Genomic DNA, 8,877 nt, shown 5'->3' on the forward strand with positions numbered 1-8,877 from the left:
TATTTATCACAGCACCTCATGCCCACATTTCATATCACAACTGCACGGACAATTCACGTATCAATATCCTCATTATTTACTCACGGCACCTCGTACTCACATTTCATTTTATAATCTGCCTGGCAATAGCCACAAGATCTCAATTTTAACATAAATCATATAGTTATCAATTTACCAACAACAAGACAAATTGCACAAGGTCTAAAACTAAACACAAGAAAATCACAGCATCACATGAAAATCACCAACACCACAACCCCACATAATCACATATCGTCCATGACAATAGCCACCATTATCTCTCCTATAGCCGCCCTTATCACTCCTATAATAGCCTCAATTATCCCTCCGCCCTGACAATATCAATAACCACCCTTATCGCTTATATTACCACCCTTATCTCTCCTATAGCCACCTTTTTCGCTCCGCCCACACAATACTCCAGCAAACATAACAGTGAAATGCCACCCTTATACCCACATAATATCAAAAGTGGAATGCTACCCTTATATCATCAAAATAACAACTCACACAACACAATAATTTATACGAGAAATTATCACGGCAACATAACAAAATCAATTCATATCACAATTTACCGAATTGCCACAACCAAAATTTCAAAGATACAACCAAGTCAATTAATTTCACAACAAAGAGCCGAAGGCTCCACACAATGTGTATAACACCCCAAAAGAAATCAACAGAGATAGAAATTACTCAGCATAAAGCAAAGCCTTCATTAATCAAAATTCTCAATAGTTATATAAACACATTTTCTTAAACTCATTTGATTAATTATTTGCATAGAAAAAATTCATAATAAAATTAAATTCCATGAATTATCAAACCAACAAATTCACGGAATTTACATAAATAATCAAGCAACAATCACATCAAATTATCATATAACAATAAATTCAACAATAAGGATTTAGGCATGGCAAATAGATGATTTAATAAATACCAATAATTATCCAATTTACTACACAATATGCCCAAGACTTTAATTCAATGAATTTTGCACATATAAGCTCAAGTACGTACTCGTCACCTCGCGTGCACGGCTTTTCACATTTCACAAATAGCATATAAGACTCGATGCCTAAGGAGTAATTCCCCCACTCGAGGTTAAGCAAGACACTTATCTTTTTGAAATTATACCGATATTCCAAAATCGCCTTCTTGCTTGAATTGACCTCCAGACAGCTCAAATCTATTCAAATTAATTATACAACTTTATTAAAATTCACCGAAAATAATTCCGGATAATAATATGCCGACTTAAATTTTTATTCCAAACGGTCAACAAAAGTCAATGCGGGACCCGCCTCTTGGAACCCGACATAATTTTTGCGAAATCCGAACACCCATTCCAATACGAGTTCAATCATATCAATTTTATCGAATTCCAATAACAAACCGACCTTCAAATCTTAAATTTAAACCAAGAGGGTTTTCTAAAAAATTTAACTTAATTCACCCATTAAATAATGAATTCAAAGACATAATCATGGAAATTAATCAAAACTGGATAAGAATCACTTACCCCAAACACCCACGCAAGAATCTCTCCAAAAATTACCTTCTACCGAGCTCGCATTGTCACGACCCAAACCGATGGGTCGTGATGAGTGCCCGAGTTCTACCTATCGAACACCCCTAAGCATTCGTCTAAGATATAGATATGAAATAAGTGTAGGTCATGCACAAAGTCTGAAAATAAACTACTAATTCATATGAACAACCTACGCGATAAAACATTCCCAAAAGATATATATATATATATATATACGGAATACGGTAGGGCTAGCCGACAAGGCCACATACTATCTAACTATACATGACTGTCTACAGACCTCTATTAGAGTGTACAACTGTATAAAGGACGGGACTCGGGTCCGTCGTACCCATATATATAAAAACACATCGTACCAAAACTCAAAGCAGCTCCGGATCAAATAGAGCACACCAACTCTCGCTGGTCAACGATCCTAAGAAGGGGGACTGTCAGCCTGTGTACCTGCACCTGCGGGCATGAAACGCAGCGTCCTCCCAAAAAAAAGGGACGTCAGTACGAATAATGTACTGAGTATGTAAAGCATGAAAATCAGTACATAAAAGACATAGATGAAATATGGGATAAAAAATTTCACCTGTGAGTCTAAATAACTTTGTGAATCCTAAAACATTTATAATATCATGCACGTGCGTGTAAATATCGTATCATGCATAGGTATAGGTGTACATAACATCACCAAGCCTCTGAGGGCATCCCATCATATCATCTCGGCCATTGTGTGCAAATCATCAACGTATACCAGTTGCTCAGGTGGTGGTACGTATATAACGCCTTAACCTTTTCCCATATCCCATATACATATAATATATGCGTATATAACGCCTTCTGGTCATGGGCCAATGCATATGTATAGATGCATGAAATGCATAAGAAATACGTTAATAAGATTTCTCGAATAACATAAAATCAATATGATTTTTGGATAAACTTTATCAAATACGTATTTTTCTGAGACCCATGAACATAGGATATAATAATAATTCACATGGGAAATCAAGAATATAGACACCCCTAATATTTCTATGAATAGAGTCATTTATGAACTTTGCATATTTTGCTAGTTTCGTTTGTATCAGTTGGATCATGCCAAAAAGACAAAAGGGATATCCTTAACATACCTCAAGTCGTTAATGCAACTCAACAACAAGCTTATGACAACTAGCGTGACAACCCTATAGCAAGGAAATGCATGTACAATTTAGATGGCAGTAGTATATTACGTATCTCAAACGATAACTCGATTCTAAAATAAAACGGGCATTATTTCCCCTGATTTTACTGCTCCCTCAAGCCTACTATAGGTGAGATACAAACATAACACAATCATCAACTCAAAACCAACCTAATTACAATTTGGGACCTTCAATACAACAAAAAGCCCAAATATACCATAATACACCCAATCAAAAAATTATCAATTAGCCTGCAACTACAACGACGAGCGACCAACCTACTACCCTACCACACGTGGAGTTTCTTCACGTCATTTTTATACTTCCAAATTTCATAAATCAGCAGCACAATAGACAGCCCAAAAGCAACACAAAACAGCCCACAAAACAGTCCACTACAAGTTAAATAACTCGAATTCACGACTTTCGATTACCGTCCCGTGAGGTCTAACTATTAGGAAATAAATTTATCAACTTTTCTTGATATTTTAAAGCTTAAATACAGAAATTAGAAATTTATTAACTATTAAATACATTCCAAAACTCAAACTACAAAGAAAAAGAGAGGCGATATAGTGATACTTACGTCGTAGGGATCGTTCTGATGTTATCGCTTCTTGATTTCGTACCCGGGATGTTAGTATTATTTGAAGCTATTAGAGAGATCAAGGACCTTTTTTATGGTGCCTATGGTCAAATTCTAAGTAAAATGAAGAGATAGAGACATGAGTTAAAACATATTTATCAAAATTTTTGAAAAGTCAAAAGGTGCTAGCTTGTCACCTTCTCATTCGACCATCTGCTGACCCTTATATCTTTTTATCCGGATGTCGTATGAACGAACGGTTAAGAGCGTTGGAAACTACATTCCAAGACCTTCAATTTGGTATATAATATGTCCGAAAAAGACCTTATATAGAATACAAAATTTATTTCTCAAAAAGCTCTGTTATAAGGTAAATTCTTAGTTGTTTTTTTCTGCAATTTTAATTCGATTTTCCCCAAACTTTATGTGTTTTGTCCAAACATCATATATAATCATATTATGATTTTAAACTCATTTAAATCATAATTAACAAGTCTCATATTCATTATACGTCACATTGGGATGTACATGGTGTAGCACCCAATTTGATTTTGTGTTATGAACTCAAACCCCCGTTTTTGGGACTTTTAATTTTATTGAGATAGGCCTTCTTCGCGTTCACGTGACAAGTGTCGCGTTCGCGAAGGCCAAAAATCCAGCTGCCTCAAATTCTTCTTCGCATTCGCGTGACAAGCGTCGCGTTCGCGAAGGTCTACCCATGCATAGCATCGCGTTCACGTTCAATCCCTCGCGTTCGCGATGCCCTCAAGCCCCACTGCTTCGCGTTCAGGAAGGCTAATGACTCTAGGCATAGTCCCCTCCTTCCTTCTACGCATTCGCGACTGTCCCATCGCGTTCACGTAAGTTCTTCAGACACCCCTTCGCGTTCGTGAAGGCCAAATCCAGCGGCCTCCAAACTCCTCTTCGCGAACGCGGGACTCTCTTCGCGTTCGCGAAGAAGGAAACCACATACCAGATACCAGATACAGCAGTTCCGAAACAACCCGAAATGATCCGTAACCACCACGAAATACACCTGAAGCCCCCGGGACCCCGTCCAATCATACCAACCAGTCCTATAACATAACACAAACTTGCTCGAGACCACAAATCACATCAAACAACATCGAAATCATGAATCGCACCCCGTTTCAAACTTAATGAACTTTGAAACTTCAACTTCTACAATCGATGTCGAAACCTATCAAATCACGTCAGATTGTCCTCAAATTTTGCACACAAGTCATAATTGGCATTACGGACCTACTCCAACTTCCAGAATTGATTTCCGACCCCGATATCAAAAAGTCCACTTCCGTTCCAAATCTCCAAAAATTCGACTTTGCCATTTCAAGCCTAAATCAGCTACAGACCTTATATTCACAGTTCGGACAGACTCCTAAGTCTAAAATCACCCAACGGAGCTAACAGAACTCCATTCCGGAGTCATCTTCACATATTTCCGGTTACGGTCAAAATCCTAAGACTTAAGCTTATGTTTTAGGGACCAAGTATCCCAAATCACTCTGAATCATCCGGTAACTGAATTCAACCACGCACGCAAGTCAATACACGTAATACGAAGCTGCTTAGGGCCTTATGCCGCTGAACGAGACTTAAATTCTTGAAACGACAAGTCGGATCGTTACAAATTCCATCTATTAATTTGAAGTAAAACGAAAGCTCCGTACGTGTTATTTTTTTTTTTAATTTTTTAATCATCTTGTGATCTCAAATTTCCTTATAAAGTAGAATGTCACACAATTCCTACGGTTGAATAATTTAAATATATTTTAAAGTAAAAAATGTCTTGGCCAACTTGGACGTGCAATTTTTGAAGCTTAATACAATTCCTTTAGCGTCCTTAGGATTAGACATGCCTTATTTAGGACTTTCAAGTTTCAATATTGATTGATATGTGGCTCTTCCTTAGGTAGGGGTATCAATTGTCCGGATCGACCGGTTATTTTATAAAATTTATACTATATCAATTTTTCGGGTTTTCTATTATGTATATATAAAATTAGACTTTTCAAAAGTGTCCCAATCATGTCGGCTTCTCTTCGATATCTACATGATTCAGTTAATTTTTGATATTTTTTTAAATGTCATGTAAAAATAGAATGCAATAATATACGTTCTTTTATAAGACTTAGCAAAACTCTCGAGTCATTTTTACTGTTTAAAGGGTGATGAATTAAAAACAAATATGAAAGATGGCCAGAGTATAACTTCATCAACTATTCTATAGCAACTTAAAAGAAACCAAGCAAAGACAAATAAACTATAAATCACACGAGTGAAAATATATTAACCAAGTTAAGACTCACGAATTAAGTCTATAGAATATTAAATATTAAAAAAAAATATTGTAGTTTGCTACTCGTAATCGCAAGAATACTTTGTGTCTTGCTAATGAAAATGTTGAAAATAATTTAGTTTCAGTAGAAGTAGCATAATAGGTTTTAGGAATTAAGATTTTGAGTTTAATTACTTATTGGCTTGTAACCGTTTTAATTACTTGTTGGCTTGAAAAGTCAAAATGTGCTAGCTGCCGACGCTTATATCTTTTTATCCGAATGTCGTATGAATAAACGGTTAAGAGCGTTGGAAACTACATTCCACGTCCTTCAATTTGGTATATAATATGTCCAAAAAAGACCTCAGGTAGCATACGAAATTTATTTTTCAAAAAGCTTTGTTATAGGGCAAATTCTTAGTCGGCTTTCCGCAACTTTAATCCGATTTTCTCCAAACTTTATGTGTTTTGTCCAAACATCATATATAGTCATATTATGACTTTAAACTCATTTAAATCATGATTAAAAAGTCTCATATTCATTATACATCACCTTGGGACGTACATGGTGTAACAATCTTCCCCTCTTAGAAACATTCATCCTCGAAAATAAACTCCTAGAAATTTATAGAAATTTTGGAAGAGTCTCCTCTGTAATGGTACCACTACCAACTTGTAAGATAGAAAAACCCAACAATACAAAGCCACACAGGTCCACAATCATCAATAACATCAATGGTCTCACACGACCAATGGCAATAACTAACATAAGAATCAAGTACCATATATGTACCTAAGGCTGTGATGTCTCAGTTCGATCCTCCTCCGAAAGCAGAAATAAGTGAGGATACCTAGACTTCATGTCTTCTTCAGCTTCCCAGGTCATCTCCTCCACATTATTGTTCCTCCAAAGTACTTTAACCGAAGATACGTCTTTAGTTCTCAATCTCCGAACTTGTCTATCTAGTATAGCAATGGGAGCTTCCTCATATGATAGATGCTCTGTGACCTGAATATCGTCAACTAGAATGACTCTAGAAATATCTTTAATACACTTGCGGAGCATAAACACATGAAAAACTGGATGTACTGACTCAAAGTTGGAAGGTAAGTCTAACTTATATGCTACTTGGCCTACTCTACTTATGATATTATAAGGTCCAATGTATCGAGGGCTAAGCTTTCCCTTCTTACCGAATCTCATAACGCCTTTCATCGGTGATACCTTTAGGAATACCCAATCATCTACCTGAAACTCCAAGTCTCATCATCGATTATCTGCATATGACTTCTGACGACTCAGAGTTGCTAATAGCCTTTCCCGTATAAGCTTAATCTTCTCAACTGCCTGATGTACCAACTCTGGTCCTACTAACTTAGTTTCCCTAACCTCGAACCATCTGATAGGTGACCTACACTTTTGTCCGTAAAGAGTTTCGTATAGAGCCATCTGAATGCTGGAATGATAACTATTATTATATGTGAACTCAATAAGTGGAAGATGATCATCCTAGTTACCTCTGAAGTCCATCACACAAGCCCGTAGCATATTCTCCAGTGTCTGAATAGTACGCTCAACCTGACTGTCTGTTTGGGGATGAAATGATGTACTAATACTTATTTGAGTCCCTAATCCTTTTTGGAAGGACCTCCAGAAATTAGCTGTAAATTGAGCACCTCTATCTGAGATAATAGATATAGGGACACCATGAAGTCGTACTATCTCCTTAGTGTAAATCCTTGCATAATCCTCTATTGAATACGTAGTCTGACATGCAGAAAATGGGCTGATTTTGTAGGTCTATCAATAATAACCCATATAGAATCGAACTAACGCTGGGTACGAGGTAAGCCTATAATGAAATCCATGTTAATCACTTCCCATTTCCAAGTCGGAATCTCTATAGCCTGCAATAATCCACCGGGTTTCTGATGCTCAATCTTAACCTGTTGACAATTTTGGCACTGAGCAACAAACTCTGCTATATCCTTCTTCATTCCGTCCCACCAATATATTCCCTTGATATCATGATACATCTTCGTTGCTCCTGGATGAATGGAATAACGATAATAATGAGCTTCTCCCATAACCTGCTGACGCAACCCTGCTACATTAGGAACACATAATCAACCTCGATATCTGAGGACTCCATCTCCTGTAATCTCCAATGATGTATTCTCCTTTTGAGGGGTTGTATCTCTGTAGTGAGCTAGCGCATGATCTTCATACTGGCATTTCTTCACTTCAGTTACTAGAGAGGATACTGCCGTGTCCTGAATAGTAACTCCGGTACCACCTGAATCTAATAATCGAACTCCAAGATTAGCTAGCTGAAGAACCTCACAAGTTATCTCACTCTTATCTAGCTGTAAATATGATAAGCTACCCATAGATCTACGGCTGAGGGCATCGACTACTATATTCGCCTTTCCCGGATGGTATAAAATATCAGCATCATAGTCTTTTAGTAGCTCCAACCATCGCCTCTGATGTAAATTCAATTCCTTTTACTTGAATATATATACTGAAGGCTCTTATGGTTCATATAGATATCAACATGAATGTTATACAAATAGTGCCTCAACATCTTTAGTGCATGAATCACCGCGACTAACTCTAAATCATCGGTGGGGTAATTCTTCTTGTGGTTTCTTAGTTGTCTAGAAGCATAAGTGATAACCTTACCATGTTGCATCAATACACAACCCAATCTAATGCCCGAAGCGTCATAATAGATAGCATAACCATCGGTCCCTTCTGGAAGTGTCAGAACTGATGCTGAAGTCAATTTGTCCTTCAATGACTAGAAACTCCGCTCACAAGCATCAATCCACTGAAACTTGGTTGCCTTCTGAGTTAACTTTGTCAATGGTGCAGAAAGGGAAGAAAATCCCTCTACAAATCTCTTGTATTAACCTGCCAAATCCAGGAAGCTACGAACCTCTGTCGGTGTCGTGGGTCTAGGCCAAGTCTTCACTGCCTCAATTTTCTGTGTATCGACCTAGATACCCTCACCCGAAATAATATGACCAAGGAAGGCTACTGAATTCAACCATAATTCACATTTAGAGAATTTTGCATACAACTTCCTTTCTTGTAGATCTCTGAGCACATTACGCAAATGATCTGCATGCTCAGCCTCTGAATGAGAATAAACCAAAATATCATCTATAAATACAATCACGAACATATCTAAAAAGGGTATGAATACACGGTTCATCAAGTCCATGAATACTG

The sequence above is a fragment of the Nicotiana tabacum genome, chromosome 12 (assembly GCF_000715075.1).
Source record: "Nicotiana tabacum cultivar K326 chromosome 12, ASM71507v2, whole genome shotgun sequence".
Classification (NCBI taxonomy): Eukaryota; Viridiplantae; Streptophyta; class Magnoliopsida; order Solanales; family Solanaceae; genus Nicotiana; species Nicotiana tabacum.